Below are 19,421 nucleotides of genomic sequence, written 5' to 3' on the forward strand. Positions count from 1 at the left end.
CAGTTCTTCTTGCTCCATGACAAGCCCGACAGCACACTCCACAACCAATGCTTCACAAGTCGGACAAATCTGGCTGGAAAGTTTTGCCTCATCTGCCATATTCACCTGAACACTCACCAACTATCACTCATTTCTTCAAGCATTTCGACAACTTTTTTGCAGGGAAAACGCTTCCACAACTAGCCAGAGGCAGAAAATGCTTGCCAAGAATTCACTGAGTCCCAAAGCACAGGTTTTTATGCTACAGGAATAAGCAAACGTATTTCTCATTGGCAAAAATGTGTTGATTGTAATGATTCCTATTTTGATTAATAAAGGTGTGGTGGAGCCTAGTCATAATGACTTAAAATTCATGGTCCAAAACCATAATTATGTTTGCGCCTACCTAGTAATATATGGGGACAGGAGGTCCTAACAACTCACGTCTAATCTGCTCACAATTTATCCCAGTTTCTGGCTCACAACATAAGCTGTAGGTCTCAATATGTACTGGCTCAATAATTACTTATTAATCACAACTCTTTGAGTGCTAAGGAATAGAAATTAAAACTTCATCAACTTTTTTTAGAAAAAAAGTCATTGGCTCTTGTAACTGGGAAAACTGCAGGCAGGCCTGGCTTCTGGGAAGATTGGAAGGATGTAGAACTGGATCTTCTCTCCAGCCCCCTGGCCTCCTTTCCTCAATGTGCTGGTTTCATTTTGCCAACAGCTTCTTCCTTGTGTCCTTGGGCAATGGCTCCAGTAGCTTCAGGCCCGCATGATTCAGTATCTCTTCATAACAGGATCTCAGTGGAGGAGAGACTCTTTTTCCAGCATGCAAAGCCCAAATCTTAAGTGAGACTCTGATCGCACTATATATCTACCCCTGAACCAATCACGTGGCCAAAAGGATGGTATACCCGATGCCCACTCTGGATGGTGGTGAAGAGGCTCCGTAAGAAACAGCTTCACCAAGAAGAGGAGTAGCTCCTCTAATGAAAATGGGAGCTAGGACCTAGAAAAGAGAGGAGGGTGCTGCACAGGCAGGCAGAAACAGCAGGCATCCCCATGCATAGTGTTGGGAACTAAAGCAGGTCGGACATGTATTCAGTTAGGTTCAGTCATGACAAGTGTTATCACTTAGGGTGAGTTAGCTGCTGTAACAACCTCCAAATCTCAACGGCTTAACATATCAGACTCACTCGTGTTACAGTCCAAAGCAGGGTGTTGGGGCGCTCTTCACGCAGTCATCTGAGGACCCTTGTTTTACTGCCTTCCTTATTCTCCAGGGCTCTGGAGTCCTGTGCTCCCAGATGCACAGATGGGAAAAAGAGGAGTACACAGAAGGTCATACAGGAAGTTTTCAGGGAGTATGGCCAGAATTAGTGCATATCACTGGTCCAATTTCCATTGGCCAGAACTTGGTAACCACATATAGTAATAGCAAGGTTGGCTGGAAAATGTTCTCAGGAAAAAAAGGTACACAGCAGTTGATGAGTTCATAGTCTCTGCTAAGTTGAGAGAGGGCCCCTCACAGGCCGAGTTGGCGTTTGGGAAGACGTGGGGGCAGCAAGGAAGGTGGGATAGGCTTGGAACTGAAGGCTGCCAGCCTCTGCCCTCCAGACTTTTTAAACTTGGGAAGGTCACTCTCCCTCTCTGAGTCGCAGTCTCCCCACCCCACCCCCACTATCTGTCAAGTAAAGCCCTCTTTATAACACTTCCCATGCAAATACTCTTTTGCTTCTATGATTCACCCCCTACCTAAAGCCTCCATACCATCTCCAAGCTCCAGGTTTCTATGGTCTATAACTTCTGATCTCCCCTTCATAAGACTCCCCCATCCAAGCTCTTCTTTGCCCCTTTTTTGCTTTATTTTTGTCTATAGCACCTATTATCACTCGATATACCAAATGTTTTGCTCATCCATTCATTCTCTCCCTGCACAAGAATATAAGCTCCAAGAGGGCACAGCTTTTGTATTCAGTTCATTGCTGTATCCCAGATATCTAGAAAGTGCTTGGCATTCGTAAGAACTCAGTAAATATGTGTTGAATGAATGAATGAATGAAATGTAAAACCTTTCTCAGAAGAGAAATTGCCTAAAATTCCTAGCAGAGTAACACTGCCATCTGGTGCCAGACATTTGAATTGCAGGCACAAAACCAGATGGGTGAGGGGTGGGGTGGACAGAATCCAGAGACAATCCTTGTTAAATCAACCCTACTTCGTTGCTTTAACATTATGGTCTGACTTTGGTGTTCGGATGACTCAACAGACCTGTAGGGTCTGATTTTCTGTCCCGTGTGTGCTTCCCTGCTGGTCACTGCATGTGACCTCATTAACCATGCATAACGTGTTCAGATGTACCAGGTGCTCAATGCTTGCTCTGACACTGCTAAAATCTATAAACCTATGCGCAATGCTAACTCTCCAGAAGATGAAATGTCAGAAAAAGACCCCAGTCCTGAGAGAGGATGAGAGAATATACATGGCGAGACGAGTAGGAAGGACCAAAGCAAGAAGGAAAACCCATTGGGAAGAGCGAGAACACTAGACCCTACCACAAACCTGACCTTGAATTCACTTTGGTTTCTCATTTGTGAGGTGATGGTGATGCACTAGATGGGCTCTAGCCCAGCCCTAAAGTCCTTGAGAAGGAACAGAGGGTCATGGGTGCCTCCAATTTCTGGAGTTACCATCTAGAAAGAGAGCTTAGTGGTTTATCCACTGGTCAGAAGCTAATGGCCTCAGCTGGGGGTCTCCTCGTTACTAAGCTCTTGTCGCAGCAAATCTTAGCGCCTAGAGTCAGGGGAGGAACATTGATCAGTGAGAACCCTCCCCCCATTCCTCCCCTACAGAGTGTCATTGAGATGTAAGCCTGGCCACCTTATGACACTGGAGCATCTAGATGCTCGGGACAATTCAGGGACCCCCAAGAGACCCTTTCTTCTCCTCCCTCCATCCTCCTCCTCCTCTGCTTCACCTACCATCACCAAAGACTCTTCCCCTCTTGGCTGGTCGAGGGTCCCTGCTCTACTTACCGCTTTCTCTCTCTGTCTGTGCTCTGCTTCTGCTGCCCCTTCCACCTGGAAACGCCTCCTATCCTAGGAGCGCCCAGCTAATGGAATAATGGACAGACATTCATTGTCAGTTCAGCATCACCACCATCCCACCTTATGGCACTGAGAGGCTGAGAACTACAATGCCCAGGATTCCCTTGATTGTATGGTTCCATCTTGGAAATGCTAAGGAGACTCTCTGGTCAAATATTTGTCATATTTATAAGAACATCGGAGGCCATGATTAAATCTACATACAGATCAAGAGTTTTTATGAAAATTTAGCAGCCAAACTGATGTCCTATAAATGTAAAATACATGCTATATTTTGAAGACTTTGTACCCTTAAAATGTAAAGTATCTCATTAGTAATGTTTATATTGTGTCTATGTATTTTTGATGTATTGAGTTAAATAAAACACTAATTTTGCCTGTTTCTTTGTTCATGTCATTACCGGAAAATTTTAAATTACATATACAGTTAATATTATACTTCTATTTGGAAGAACTAGTTTAAACTGTGTGGAAAATGGATGGGAAACAAGCACACAAAACACTCCGTAGATGCATGAGACAATGAACCACAGCACAGTGCTGAATGTGGGTTAGTGCCACACAGGAGATTGTCGAGAGTAAAGACCTCAGAGAAGAAAAAGAGGTCCCTGAGGGCCCCACGATAGGGAAGGGAGGTGCTGATGGCAGGACTGAACCACAGCCTGAAGTACAGGGAGGATGTGAACAGGGTGAGTGCGTTGAGGCCATTCCAGGCAGTGGAATCAACCTGCTAGGGTAGGTATAACTCAGGGGCGGCAAAATGCAAAGGCCTTGGGGGGTCTCAAGCAAATGTGAAGGAAGGGTCATTGTTTCGACCTGTTTTCAGTCACCCTTCCATTCATTCCACCCTGTAGCTAGAGTGCTGGGGAGGGAGAGAGGCATGCAGGAAGGTCCTAAGTAGGACAGGGTGCCATTGCCTAGGCACCTAAAGGGCTTTTGAACACCAGGTCACAGTGCAAACTCAAACCCAGATCCAAACACCTCCTCTGGCTTTGTCTAGAGTGGGCTCCCCAAGGGACCACGTTTTCCGGGGGTGGTGGGGGCAGGGGTGGGGTGCTCTACCCTGGCCCTAACCACAGGGGCTCTCTGCTTCTCTTCTCCAGCCCCATCCCAAGAAGGCTCCTGGGGTGGGTCAGAGGGGAAACACACGCTCCAGTCTGAGATGAACGCGATCCACCTAGGCAGCATGGAGTTTGGTAGAATGAGGCCGTGGGGACAGGAAACGTGAAGCCCATGGCTTAAAGATGCTTGCACTTGCATTTTGTAGAATTTCTGGCACAGCTGTCTCTGGTCAGCAGTAGGATCTTTCTCAGAAAAGCTGGGACCTCTGTGGTCCAGGCCTGGTCCTGTGGGACTGGCCACCGGGAGCTGGGGGCTGGCCTGGAACTGAGTCCAAGTTGGATGTTGAGTCATTTCAGGAAGGGCCGGCTGTCATGTCCAGCCCAGACCAGAAGGCAGGCCCAGACACTGGACCCAGGGGAGCGTCAAGGCCAGCCAGACCAGAGTGGGCTCCAGAGCGCCCACTACAGGACAGCCAAAAGCAGGTGGCACAGGGGCCTCAGAAACCCGCTGATCCCCAAACCAGAAAGCGCACTGCCTTGGAGAGGCCTCCTGGTCAGGAGGTCTTTGAAAACAGGAGGACTTTTCCACCACTGCTTCAAGGGACCTTCATGCTTGATTCCTGAAAGAGGAAACCCTAGCAGCTTGATAAATCCTTCCTATGCACCTACTACCCAACAATGAATCAGGCCCCATGGGGGAAACGAGAGGAAAAGTAGAGAAACTTTAGATCTCAGGGCAGAAAGAGCCTTAAGAGGTCACTTTAAAATGGCTTTATGGGGATTTCCTTGGTGGTCCAGTGTGTAAGGCTCTACGCTCCCAATGCAGGGGACCCGGGTCTGATCCCTGGTCTGGGAACCAGATCCCGCATGTCCCCACAAAGATCGAAGATCCAGACTGCCTCAAATAAAACCTGGCATAGTCAAATAAATACAAATTTTTGTAATGACTTCCCAAAGTAGAAATTCCTACAACAGTATCCAGGGAAGTTCCATGTTGCTTTGGTGCTCTGAGAGCAAACCATTTTAACAAAATTCAAACAGAAGTTCTCCAACCCCAAAATATCTGCTGCCTAAAATCTCACTATGAAATTATCATTTAGGATTGGTGGGGTTGGGGGACTACGTTTTTCATTCTTAATTTTCATCCTTCAAGATGAACATTTCCTTGCTGAGATAATGTGAGGTTCCTAACAGGACATAAGACGGTGACAATCAAGTAACAAGCAGATAAGAATGGGATAAAGACAAACTCTACTATTGTCTTGCCGTCAGTTAGCCAGTTCTTCTGGTGACCAGTTATGTCCACAAAAATGCTATGGCCCTTTGTGTTTGTGGCTCAACAAGTGTTAAGGATCCAGGCCACCCTCGATATTCGGCTGTACCCCATTATCCAATGTGTCATTCAGCTCCAGCCGGCTCTTCCCCTTCTTCATCCTCATTATCATCTTCCTCACCACACTTTCAAAATATACAGCGTGTGCCAGAAACCACCCTAATCACTCTTCAAATATCAATTCATGGAACCCTCACAATAAACTCATTACAGCAATATTATGTTTACTCCTGTTTTGAAAAGTGAAAGTCGCTCAGTCGTGTCCAACTCTTTGCGACCCCATGGGTATAGTCCATGGAATTCTCCAGGCCAGAATACTGGAGTGGGTGGCCTTTCCCTTCTCCAGGGGATCTTCCCAACCCAGGGATCAAACCTAGGTCTCCCAAACTGCAGGTGGATTCTTTACCACTGCAACATAAACTGTGGCACAAAAAGGTTTAAATAACTTGCGCAAGGTCACATGGGTTGAGGTGGCAGGGCTAGGGTTTCGATTCAGTTTGGTTCCAGAGTCCAGTTACTAGGAAGGTGCTAAGAAGGGGATTTCCTGCCCTTCAATGACATTTTGGCCAGATCTTAAGTCACATGGCTCTGTTCAACTGCAAGGGAGGCTGGGAAATGTAGCCTTTATTCAGAGCAGCAAAAACTGGGAGTTCTTTTACTAAGAAGGCTTCCCTGGTGGCTCAAATGGTAACGAATCTGCCTGGAATGTGAGAAGCTGGGGTTCGATCCCTGGGTCGGGAAGACACCCTGGAGAAGGGAATGGCTACCCACTCTAGTATTCCTGCCTGGAGAACTCCATGGCCAGAGGAGGTCTCAAAGAGCCAGACGAGACTAGCACTTCCACTTTCTTTTGACTAAGAAAGACAGGGGAACATAAACTGGGGACCAATTTGCCATTGGTAGTTTGGATCCCCGTAAATTCATCCCCTCTCTCATAGTGGAGCAGCCCCAGCAATAATCCTGCATAACATGACCTCTCCCCCTGCCCTTCTCCAAGAGAGGCTGGTTGATCTCCTGAACGGAGAGCAAGAGAGACTCCATCTTTCTGTATTGGACAGCTCTTCCAGGGTGGTGGGCAGCAGATTTCAGCAAGGTTTTCAAGGCTACAGTCTACAAAGAATATGCTTAAGCGAATGTTTGCACAGAGCATGTTGCCCAAATTATATTTCTGGCTGCCACTGCCAGGACCCAAGGTGCCACAGCAGCTCTTGGGTGCTATAAGAGCTACCACATGCCTGTGATGGCAATTCCTTTGTTTGCTCCAGTGGATTTCTGACAATTGCCATCAAAGAATTCTCACTCCACAGGCAGGCAAGTGTGGCGACTGCCAACAGCAGTGTCAACACAAATGCTATGGAAGTATGAAGATTTGGCCCTGCAGGATCAGACGAGGCTTCATAATCTAGGTTATTACTGCTGACGCATACAGTGTGGACCACGTGCCATACACTCTTCCATGTTACACTTAGTCTCACTTAATCTTCAAATATCCAATGGGGCAGGTATTACTATTACTACCCTCATTTACAGATGAGTAACCAAGGCACAGAGGATTAAGTAACCAAAAGGCCAAATAATAAAAGTAGTAGAACTGGATTTTGCACCCGGTCAGTCTGACTCCACCTTCTCTGTTCTACCATTTAAGTTTGGGTGCTTGATGCCTAGGTTAGGTTTTGGCTTTCTTTTTTTAATATTCACTTATTTGGCTGCACCAGGTCTTATCTGTGGCATGGGGGGTCTAGTTCCCCAACCAGGGATTGAACCCAGGCCCCCTGCACTGGGAGCTCAGAGTCACTGCCACTGGATCACCACGGAAATCCTCTAGGCCGGGTCTTAAACAAAGGATAGGATTGTGATGGGCAGAGGCAGGCCTGTTCATGCCAAGCAGAAGGCACCTAGAGCCACATTATGGAGTCAGCAAGAGTAATCTGATTTGGGGAGCCTGGAGCAGTTGGGACACACGGGTTCTACCAAGCAAGAGTGAGGAACCAGGCTAGGAAGCAGGGTTGGGAGTCCATTCAAGATGGGTGGGATTGTGAACCTATGCTAATGATTTTTGAGGGTGTTCTGGAAGTACTGGGGAGCTATCTAGAGTGTTGATGGTGGACGTAGGACACTCCACGCCCGGCTTGGGGATGACTGCTCAGGAGCTCTGTGACTGGAAGTGAGGAAGATTCAGGAGGTTCTCGAAAAAAAAAAAAGATTCAGTCCATGGGATTTCAAGAAGGATGAAGAAGGGAAGATGGAGATGTGACCTCTAGGGTCTAGAAACAGGACTTGAAGCCGCCTGGGAGAAAAGGGAGATGGAAGTGCCAAAGGCAGTTCCAGAGAGATTCTGGGCCTGTTGAGCTGGGCTTTGATGGGGACAAGGGGAGGATGAATTCAGGTTTCATGAATTCAAATGCATGAATTTGAGGTGCCTATGGCAGCAGTCCCCAACTTTTCTGACACCAGGGGATTGTTTTATGGGAGACAATTTTTCAAGATGATTCAAGATCATTACATTTATTGTGCTCTTTATTTCTATTATTATTACATCAGCTTCATGTTAGATCATCAGGCATTAAATCCCGGAGGCTGGGGACTCCTGGCCTGAGGGCCACTCTCATGGATAATCTTATAGGCAGACCTGGAGAGAACTTAGGAATGGGGACATAGCTTTGAAGTCATACACGGAGCACGATTCTTTAAGCTGTGGGCACCCACAGGAGGGAGACCCTTGACTAGGACCTGGAGGGAGGCAATTGAATAAGGAATCAAAAGGAGCTAGAAGCAGCAGGTCGATGGTCTGAGGACAGGAAAGCATGTGCCCTCCAAGCTTTGAACAGGCTCTCCAGGAGGAAGGCAGGACCCTCAGTGCCCAGTGCGGTGGGGTAGGAGGGCGGGAGGTGGCCCAGAGCCAAGGCCTCCGCTGGGGGCCCGGCTCCAGCTCCCTGCAGGCCCGGCCCTGTCAGAGCTCCTGCCAGCCTTCCTGTTGCCCTGGAAATGGCTCCAGCACTGGGGCTCTACTGAGTCCAATCATTCAGATTTATGATGGAAAATGGCCCCGGGGACTGGGGCAATTCACTGTTCACAAACGAATTCCAACTTGTCCATGAAAGTGCCTCATTCCAGTCCCAACACCCAGGCATGTTCACACCTCTGGTGAGGAGGCCGGCCTGCCGGGATGGTTAGCGTGTGGGCTGCGCTCTGTGCAGAGCAGCGCTGCCTCTGAAGAAGGCTGGGACAGCCTTCACAGCCCGGCCTCTTCCCCCAAAGCATGACGAGGGGAGGGGGTCGAGGAGGGCGGGGTTGGAGGACAGGAACCACTGAGCCGTCTGCCCTCTTCTTACACCTGTATCCTTCCCGGAGGAAGAGTGCTCAGTCTGTTGTTCCTCCTCGCCCCAGCCTCCATTCTCATTTGGAATGTCTCCAGGAAATGGGGGAAAGCAGCAAGGGCCCAGCTCCAGGGGAAAGCACCCGCTTACAGTTGAACCTCTAAACTGACCAGGTTGGGGTGCAGGCCGAGCCAACAGGCTCTGGAGGGACTGAGGCAAGAGGGCAGGGTGCCCCCATCTCCTTGAGCCTCTTGTGGGCAAATGGGCAGCCGAGGGTCTCCTCCTCAGATTTACATTCTGTTTCGTTGTCTCTTCTCTCCTCTCTCATTATAACCCCATTTCCCCAGCCATGTCATCTTTACCGTCTATACAAATATGGAAGCAATTGACCAATTTTGAAACAAAGTAGAATTTTTCACGTTCTTGCCTGATTTTCACCTCTCTGGACTGCTGACTTCCTCTACCCTCGGCTCAGTCCCAGGCAGGCTTATTTTCTCTGTTGTGCTTTTTTTTTTTTGGAAGATTGGGATTGGCGCCAGGACGAAGAAATAGACTGGGGATTTGACTGTTTCCATCGAAATTCCTGCCTTCCACCCCTTCGCTGGAATCCACACTGGGCGAGAAGGCACTTCTCATAGGGGCACGTCACCCTCCTGCCTGCCAGCCCTCCACCTTTGTACCCATCCCCAAGGTGTGTGTGTGTGGGCGGAGGGGGGCGGGCGGGGGGTACTGTGAGAGGGAGCTGCAGGAGGGGGCTTCATCCCGAGGTAGTTGCCAAGTCAGATAAAAGAAGGATCAGATGTGTCTCGCTTGTCCTCACACCCCCTCATGCCCTGGAACAAAGGTCCTTCACCCCTGGGGTGAATGCTAAAATCCCTCATCAGTCCCAACCCGGACCCCAGGTGGGTCCCAGGAACAGAGGGGTTGGTGACAGGGGCTTATAATGGGCAGGAGACCCAGCCCCTGCCCCAAGAAGATTTTTCAACATGCAGCTAAAGAGATGAGATTGACAAATGTGAACCATTTAGAAACAGAATAAGATGTAGGATTTTAAAAGCTGAGGTTCTAGGGACAAGTCCTACCATTGTTTGCAAGGACCTGGTGGGCTCCAGATAGGGCCCCAAAGGGTTTGAGAATGGGGCAGGCCTACACTGCTGCCGTAGAGAGGAGTGGATGAGCAAGGGCATCTTGAGGAGGAAGACAATCAGGTATGGCCACCCCCACAGAGCTCCCAAGCACCCAGTCACGAGACCGTGTCTTGAAACAGTGGCCAATCATGACCTGCTATCGCTGAGGTGGGCCAGCTCCTTTCAGAGCCACTCGGAGAGGCTGAGGTTTGGGTTTTGTTTGGGGAGAAGCTTAAATCTCAAGGAGGTTTCTAACCAGACACTTTGACTTACCTACCCATGAGCCCCTCATTGTGGTAGAGGCCCAGGAATGCCCAGGGGGTGGGGACTAAAGGAAGACTGGGTGGTACCAGCACCAAGGGCCCTCTGGTGTGCTGGAGTGGGGACAGGCGACATGAGCTTTCTTGGCTGGAGGAGGACAAGGAGTTAAGTGGAGCCAGTGATCTCCGGGGAGCGGAAGACAGCCCAGCAAATCCTGAGTCTCGGACAATTGCAGGAAAAATCCCAACCTCACTTCAAGGGATCCCAGAGGCCCTAGCATCCCTGATTAAAGAACTCGAGTCTTCTTCTAGCACCCCACTGCCATCCCATCAGCAGCACAAAGGGCAACCAAGAAGGCTTGCTCCTGATGCTCTGATCTCTCCCGAGCTGAGGCCAGAGCCCCTAGAACCACTCCCAGCTGCACCCCGTCCAGCCCCACTCCACAAGCCTGCAAGGGTAGGGGAGGAAACCGAGAGCGTGCCACCCAAGATAAAGCTTTCCGTCCAATTTTGTGGTTCAGCCGAAGTCATGTTCTTAATTGTCCAAATAAACAGTTTTCAGCCTGGAGGCCAGAACACGCCAAAACATGCCACTTCCATTTCTAGCACCAACTGGGTGCTACGGGCACAAAACCATTTTCTAAGTCACAGCCAGCACTAAACAGTGCCCAGTGGGCCATGGTCGCCAGCAGGGAGGGCTGGTTACCAGCTGTGTGACCCTAGGCTTAAGGACTGACACAAGGCAGTGCTGGGCAGAAGGTCTGCTAAGAGGGAGGTTAGAACCCTGCCCTCCCAGCTGCACCATCACTTCCCGCTGACCTGGCTGAAGATGCTTCGTCCCTAACATCTGTAAAACGGGAGAGGAGGGCTAGCATCACGGTTCTCAAAGAGTGTCCCCTTTCGCACCATCACCCCTTGAGAACTTGTTAGCAATACAAATCCTCAAAACCGCCCCCTACCAAATCAGAATCTCTCCGCAGGACCCAGAATCTCTCCGCAGGACCCAGAAACAAGCCTTGCAGGTGATTCGGATGCCAGCTAAAGTTGTTGTTGTTTAGTTGCTCAGTTGTGTCCAACTCTTTGAGATCCCATGAACTGTCAAGCTCCTCTGTCAATGGGATTTCCCAGGCAAGAATATTGGAGTGAGTTGTCTTTTCCTTCTCCGGGGGATCTTCCTGACCCAGGGATCAAACCCATGTTTCCTACATTGGCAGGTGGATTTTTTACCACTGAGTCACCAGGGAAGCCCAGCTAAAGTCAGGAGAGCTACATATTTCTGTCCAGCTCTAGTATCTAATCAAATGTGTTTCTTTTACCCAAAAGACCTACTTACTCCCCAGGTTATGTTATACCCTTGAAAGAAGGACCAGCTCTTCCCTTGAGAGAGACTGAGTGCTCAGTCTTGTCCCCATTTCCAGCCTGGTATGAAGTTGGCCTCACCAGAGCTCTGAGCTCTGCCTAAACTCAGATCTTGTACCTACTGTGCTCTGGGATCTGGCCTGGGCTCAGGACTCTGGATTCTGGATGTGGCCTGAGATATAATGGGCCAGAAGAGCCAAGTTCAGGGAACCCCAGTGGCTGTCACAAAATCTCATTTCCAAACAAACTTCCAGGTCAGCTCCACCAGAAGATTTGGAGAAGGCAAAGAGCTAAATGGAAGACTATGCTAGCTCTAGGGATCATAGGCATTATAATGAGAAACAAATTTTATTTCATTGTCCCCAGCCTTTACTCAGAACTCCAAGGAGAGTCTCCCAATCCCTCTGCAAGGGATTTCTAAATGCAAACAAGACCTCTAGGTCATGCAGGGTATGAAGAGGCACCCCTCCTGGCTTAGATCCAAGCCCTAGATCTGTCCACAGGAACACTGTCAGATGTCTGACTGTCCCAGCAGGGTGGCCTCAGCTGAGTGGTCTTTAGGAGCTGGTTTCCTGGGAAACACCAGCTCTGGAACTGGCGTTGGCCAGCTCCCCACCTTACTGAAACTGCAGGGCAGGCCCAAGTCCAGGAGGGCCAGGAGCCCAGCCTAGCCTAGAATGTAGGGGGATCCTGGAAGCTGGACCCGGAAACAGAGGGCGCAGTGAATGGGGACAGGAATCTGAGACAGGCGCTGGACAGACCACAGACTATCAAGGCCCAGTAGGCCCCCTCAATTCCTCTAGTCCAGGGGGAGTTCTGGGGGAGGGGCTGCTCTCTGGTGAAGATGAGGAGAGGTTGGCAAAGCCAGACACTTGGTCTAATTGGTAATACCTTCCTCCTTAGGCCCTGGGCCACTGAACCATAGGGCCCATTTTTACAGAAACAAACACGATGAGTTCCTAGCACTCAGGGAAGAGGCAAAGCTGGGAGAGGGAGGCGGTGGGCCCGACTGACACATCTGTCACTAATCACAGGGAAAGGCTCAGACCAAAACTCATTTTGGACCCAGAGCCTCTGGGCCTGTTTTGGGAAAGTTGACTAATCCCATAATCCTGCCCATCAGGCAATTTTTCTGCCTGGCTTCCAAGCAGGGAGTGGGAGAGAGCCCTGGGGGCAACTGGCCCTCTGAGGAGTGTATTCTCTTAAAGGGGAAACCCTCCTGAGTGAGGTTTTGTTTGCTCCACAGGGGACTCTGGTGCAGGTGTGTCTGTAGTTGGGCCTGATGGCAGTGCCAGTCCTGGGGGAGGTCAGCCCTTGATGCAAGGGACAAGGAAAGGGCACAGGGGGCCCTGCAGGACCACGCTGCTTCTCTGGGTCTGCTACTCAGACGTGGGCCGGGACAGGCAGCTCAGCCCGGCCAGGAAACATTTACAAAGGCCGATTCTCAGCCCCTCTGAACCTGCAGCCCTGGTCCTGGAGTGGACACCGTCCTCCCTGGGCCAGGCCACGTGGCGGGTGGAAATGGCCCAGCCCCTCCTCCAAGAACTGCTGTCTCCTCAGCCCTGACAACTCAGCTTGTGTACAGCCCCAGTGCTGGGGAGACCCTGTTCAGGACAGAGACACTCAAGGCAGCGATCTGGCAACAACGCAGGCTCTTCTGACTTGTGTGTACACACATGCACACACACTACTCCACCCCATAGTGAACCCAGCAACCAACCCAGCAATACACAAATGATACTATTCTAGACCAGAGCCTCCTCAAGTCACAAAAGAACGAAGCTGCAGGTTGTGTGCAAACTAGATTTGTCCTTTTAATCCTATTTTCTCTTCATCTGACATGATCACTTCAGAGATATATTCACTTGGCGATGGGAGGGGTGGTGGAGGCGGGGTGGGGGGGTGGCGGCGTGCAGAGATGAAAATATAGATTTTTAAAATCACACTTGAAAGGGAAGGAACCCTTTCCAGATCATACACACAAAAGAAAATAGTAGTCTCACAGTCAAACCTCACAAGTACCGCTCAGGATGACCTCTGCTACAGCAAAACCCCAAACTATTTTCTACCTGGTTTGTGTCCTCCAGAAAGGTGTGGGAAAGGAGAGGCCTCTCCTAGGATACTTTTCTGATAAACTGCTCATACTCCAGTGTTCTTGCCTGGAGAATCCCATGAACAGAGGAGCCTGATGGGCTATACAGTCCATGGGGTCGCAAGAGTCGGACATGACTGAGTGCCTAAGCACAGCACAGCTTTGCTCATAGTCAACTCCTTCCGGCGAGTGTCCCAGAGTGACCCCACAACACCCCCAGCCCATCACATGTGGGTCTCTCACAAAGTGAGCAGGAATGAGCGTCCAGCTGGCAATAAGCACGCACTGTCTCTTTAAGAGCACGGCCGGAGAGTTTATTTACCAGGAGGTTTGTTTGGGTCTCAGTGGGAGGAAAGGAAAAAGATAAAAGTGGGTTGGGATACTAGAAAGACAAAAGACAGAAAAAAAAAAAAAAAAAGCCAGAATGCAGAGAGATCAAGATTATAAAAACTAGGTCTAGAGGGAAAATTTATTTTTGCAACAAAGATTCCAGTCCCCCAGGGACTGTTTCCACTGAACAACTTAATCACCAAATGTGTTGGCTAATCAAACAAAATCCATTGAGTGAGGCTGACCTGGTCATTCAGGTCCACCTACCCAACTCAGGCTCTAGGCCCAGGCCCCGGCACTGCAGCTTCCTGGGGTGGGTTAGACTGGGGTTGGTAGGAGGGCACGGTAGGGGTAGTCTGGAGACAAACCCGGCAGATGGGCCTGTGGGAAAGAAAAGCTCCCAACCTGGGCTCTGGGTATGGGTTCTGGGGCACCCAGGAGCTCTGTAACTGTTCCCATATTTGTGTGCTGGACATGTGCACTCCTGGGAACCCACAACTTTCACAGCATCTCACGGGCTCCCTTGATGTTTGGGAGCAGCAGGAGGAGACCAGTTGGGGCTGAACCAAGTCCCCTGTGATGTGAGGTAGGCCACTGGGAGCCCCTGCTTTAAGCTGTGCCAGTGAATCTGTTTCCCTAGGAGTTGCGGAGCCACTGTGGGTGATCAGGTGGAAAAGTGGTAAAATGAGACCTGTCGCTCCAGGTAAAAAAAGAGGGAAACGCTGAGTTGACTTAAGGCTTTCCTGGTGGCTCAGGTGGTAAAGAATGCACCTGTAATGCAGGAGACCCGCGTTCAATCTCTGGGTCGGGAAGATCCCCTGGAGAAGGGCATGGCAACCCGCTTCAGTACTCTTGCCTGGAGAATTCCACGGACAGAGGAACTTGGTGGGCTACAGTCCATGGGGTCAAAAAGAGTCAGACACAACTGAGCGACTAACACTTTGCCAGAGTCCAGAGTCCAACGACAGTTGACACTGAGTGAGCTTGTGGGACAGGGAGAACCCTGTATGTTTGGACCCAGTCTTTGATAAGACCTTCTGGGTATGAAGTAAGCCTATCCACAAACAGGCTGGACACACAGCACACGGAGTACTCTTCCTCCCCCAGCCCTCCTGGACAGCAGGCTCCCTGCAGAAACAGATCTGCCCATGCTGGCTCTTTGAGGCCATGCCTCTGCAGAGAAGACAGCTGAGAGCTGCCGGTCATGCTGAGGACACTGTCTAGCCCCGCTTGGACAGGAAGAGGCCACCAGGTCCTTCTCAGGGGACAGCTGGGGTCGGATGTTCCTGGAGCAGGTTCCCAGGATTTTTCTTCATGTCATATTCCATGGACTGGGGAACAGCCTCTAAATGGGATTATCCCATCAAGGCTGCTTTAAACTCTAGCTGTGCCAGCTCCAGAGCACACCCTGTCTCCTGGCAGTGGGGATAAGAAGGGGGGCAGTATGGGGCAGAGACTGTGTCACCCCTAGGTCACCCTAGGTCACACCCCTGGGCAGTCAACACCTCCGCCCCTTCACACCCTTCACACCCCCCAAAGACTGTGCATCCCTCGAGTCCTGGCCCTGGAATGTCAGGGTACCTCTCTCCCCACTGCCATGTATCCCAGGAAAAACTCTCTAGTTAGGGAAAAGTTTGCAATTCCCATTCACCAGGAGACTAGGTAATATACTTGCCTCAAAAACTCAAAGTGTTTGATTTCTCCTGGGGAAACCAAGGGGCATTTGCTTAAAGGTTATGAGACTGTGCTTCTTGGGAGAAGGGGCTGTACCACCTCTCCCCCTCCACCACAGTGCCCTTCACCGCTGATGCCAAGTACACGGGCAACTTACTACATGCATGTTGGTTAAAAGGATGAGAAGATGGACAGATGGACGGGCTATATCCAGCCTTCCATTTTGAGCTCCCCATACTAGCCAGTTCAGAGCGAAGAGGCCAAAAGGGAGTGGAGCTGTCAGAGGGAGGCAGGGGGCCCTCAGGTGGGTGCCCCGGTGGAGAGAAGGAACAACAGTAAAGGTTTGATTGGTCAGATCGAAAAAGCCCTGCAGGGCCTGGGAGGGACTGGGCTGAAGCGTCCACTCACTTGGAACCTGCCGCAGGCTCCCATTCTCTGGCCCAGCGTTCACCGTGCCCCTGTCAAGCTGCCTCTTGTTAAATAAACCTGCCTTTGTGTGTGTGTGTCCTGGAGGAGAGAGAACTGACTGGGGGAGGGGAGGAGGTTCTGTCTGTGAAAATAGACCTCCTGAATGCTTTTAAGGGCCTGCAGTTTGGATGAGTAAATATTTTCCCTTTCAGATGAAAGGTGCAATCATCGCTGTTTTTTAATTACTTTAATTAGAAAAGATTGCCTTAATCTTTTACTTATCTGTACTATTGTGGGAACTGCCAGAAAATGAAGTGCAGGGAAAACAGGTGGAGTCTGACCTTTGCTCTGAGCATCTTGAATTTCTTCTAGGCTGGTAATTAAGAAGAATCAGGGGAAGTTCCTTGCAGAATCTAGGAAACGCAAACACACACACAATCGTGGATACAGGGGAATGTTGGCTCGCTCTCTCACTCACACACACACACAGGCACACTCTCACACACGTGTGTGTACACGAGTGGAAGGGAAAACGAACCCCAACGGGGCAGACCAGAAAGTTCCGACTTTGAGAGCAGCGTTCCTGCTCCAAGCCCTGAGAGGTGGCTTAATGAGTTTCCCAGGGTGGCCTAAAATGATTAATTAAGCAGACAGCTTCTCGCCCCTTCCTCAGACAACGGAAACCCAGTAACGGTCTGTGTGGGGAGGGAGCGGCAGGGGCCCCCTGACTCCAGGGGTGGTTGGGGACATGGTGTAAGAGCCAGGAGCCCCAGATAAGGGACGATATCAACGTCCTGTAACTGCCACCAAGGCTCCCCCTGCCCAAGCCCCAGTTCAGGGGCTTCCCTCTGCTCCTGGCCCCTGGCCTCCTGTCCTATGTCCAGGCATGGCCCAGGCCCAGGGGGACCCTTGGCAAGATGGCAGATTGGAAGCAGTTGTCTCTGGCCTCCCTCCCTTGCTCTGCCTATTTCTATCATGCGGTATTACTGGGCTCCCAGCTGAACACTGAGGAGGGATTCTGGAGTCTACCTGGGTGTCTAGACCCACAGGCGTGGAGCATGAGGGGAATAGAAAGAGAAGAGGGTGGGAGGGCTCCACGGGGGCTTCCCTCTCAGATCACCCATGTAGGGAGAACCTACTCTGTCCTTCAGAGTTGTCAGGGGCTCCCAGAGCTCAGCATTAGCCATTAGCCATTCATTGCCTCGGCGAACACGCACTGAGCTCGCCCAGTGTCAGGATACAGGGGTAAGCAGTGGGATGAAATGCAGACTCCCAGGCCCCAGCCACTGGGCTCCAGATTTCACTGCCTGAAGGGGGTCCTGGGATGCAGGTGATGCTTGCCTATAAGCAGAGCTCAGCATTCAGGTGTCCAGCGCCACCTTTGTCCTCTGAATCTATAACCTGGACGGGCTGCCTCCAAAACACTACAGGTATTTCTCTTGGAAGGTGCCCCAAGGATTCAGCTGTGGAGCTGTCCTCTTTCCACAGACAAGGGCATGGCCTTCCTTCCCAGATAGTCACACCCCCTGGGGACTGGGACAAGACCAGGACAAAGGCTTCGCTGGCATAAGGAACACCCAGCTGGGCTTTGCAGTCTGCCCTTGTAGACAGACCATGAGAGGGCACAGGGGCTCGAAGCAGGCCCAGACCCAGCCAGCCTGCAGGGTGGGAGGAGACGGAGGTGGAGGTGTGCCTCGTGAGAGCCAGGAACAATGTTTTCCTTTTGAAAACGCTCGGGGTGCTTGGGTTGGATTTCCAGCCTTGTGTTTACAGCATCTGCAGCCGCGTCCATGACCGAGTCTGTCTGTACCTGTGCCTTGCTCGCCAGGTGTGTGTGTCTGTGCGTTTGCGTGTTCTATCTGAGTGTCTAATCACACCTGTGGGCGTCGGTCCTTCTGTGTCTGGAGGAGGCTTTCTGAGAACAAATGGCTCTGGTTTCCACTTGTGTGAGCTCTTCCACCTCAAAACATGGCAAAAATAAACCTCGCTGAAAAAGCTTTAACAACATTTTTTTTTCCTTGTCCCTGGCACAGCCAATAGCACGAGCGGGTCTCCACGGTCAATTTAGGAAGCTTGGGAAAACACTGCTTGTAATTAAAAGTCTAAAAGGGCCTCAATTAGGGCAGTGTTTGCCCTGCCAGACCCGTTCCCAAACCCCACTCAGCAGCATTCCTCTCCTGGCTGGAAAAAGCCTTTGATTCGCACCAAATGTTCAGTGGCCACACGGGACCGGGCCTTGGCACTGCCTCCCCTGCCAGCTGCTTAGGGTGCAGGCAGGCCTCCACCCCAAGGCTGCGAACTGAGATCCTCGCTCTTCCCACCCTCTGACTCCCCAGCCCCTCCGTCATCCTGAGCTCCTGAGGTCTGGAGGTGCAGACCTCCTGGAGATGGGGAAACCCAGGCCACACCAGCACCCACGCCCCATCTGGGGTGTCAGTGCTTGCTTGAAGAATTCAAAGCCGACAGTCAGGGCTATCTGAGGAGGAGGCAGCTGCGGTCAACGTGGAGAGCGGTGGTGTTGGGGTCCAAGGAACACCCCAGTGCCTCTTCTTACTTGGCAAAAACCCCCTCCATCTGAGCAGAAGGCAGCCTTGAGCTACAGTCACCTCAGGAAACACAGCCAGAGGGCTCCCAAAGATTCTTCCAGAACCAGAGAACACAGGGCCTGGCTAGGAGGGTCAGGAAGTAGCACAAGCCTCTGACCTCTAGAGTCCCTAAGGATTAAAGATAAGGCTCTCCTTTTGGGGGTGGGGCAGCCAAAGGCAAAAACCTGGCAGCCTAGGGTGTTGCCTCCTCCCTGGGGAAGGGTCAGTCGCTCAGCTGGGTGGGTGGGAAACAGAAGCGCTGAGTCAGCTCTGGAGCAAGCCTCCTTCCCCACCAGGACACACACACACACACACACACACACACACTCAGGCCACAAGTGTGCCCTCAGCGTCCCAGATCACAGACACCTACACAAACTCACATTCCTGCACAGGCTCCTACTGACACCCACTCAGAGTCACAGACACAGCGAAAGTCGGACACACAGACAGTGGAAAAACGGCCAGAAGGCCCCAGGCAAAACCAAGCTGCCTCCGGAGGTCCCCGAATCCTTGACAGCCCCCTAGACAGCTCTTGCGAGAGCAAAGAATCACTGTGTAGGAGATGGTCTGTGATGCAATGCCAAGGTGGGGTCCTCAACCCCACTGGCCACGCCCTAGGGGGTGGGGTAGGAGCATTTGGGGTAACCTTGAAGAGGGCAGCCTGGGCGTCCACCTCAGCTCTGCCCCAGAGGGCAGGCCTGGACCCAGAGACGGGGAATGGCAGGGGAAGGGTTACAGGCTAACCAGAAAAAACAATTACTAACGGGAAAGGCAGCACAT

General features: G+C 51.0%; 1 long non-coding RNA gene across 13 annotated transcripts in view; it reads right to left on the bottom strand.

Annotated features, from left to right (window-relative positions):
• Window positions 1-19,421, bottom strand: part of LOC147363429 (uncharacterized) — a 147,345-nt gene that overhangs the window by 30,376 nt on the left and 97,548 nt on the right. For 2 of the 13 annotated variants that reach the window (XR_015137083.1, XR_015137079.1), the window contains exons 1-2: window positions 3,021-3,099; window positions 1,182-1,280 (exon numbers count right to left, since the gene is read on the bottom strand). The exons of the other annotated variants lie outside the window; for them this stretch is intronic. This is a non-coding gene — a long non-coding RNA (uncharacterized LOC147363429). Of the gene's footprint in view, window positions 1-1,181; window positions 1,281-3,020; window positions 3,100-19,421 lie in introns of those variants that run through there. 13 annotated transcript variants of the gene reach the window in all.

Source organism: Bos grunniens, chromosome 11 (genome assembly GCF_055505025.1).
Source record: "Bos grunniens cultivar Pamir isolate PY7600 chromosome 11, Bosgru_T2T1.0, whole genome shotgun sequence".
Lineage (NCBI taxonomy): Eukaryota > Metazoa > Chordata > Mammalia > Artiodactyla > Bovidae > Bos > Bos grunniens.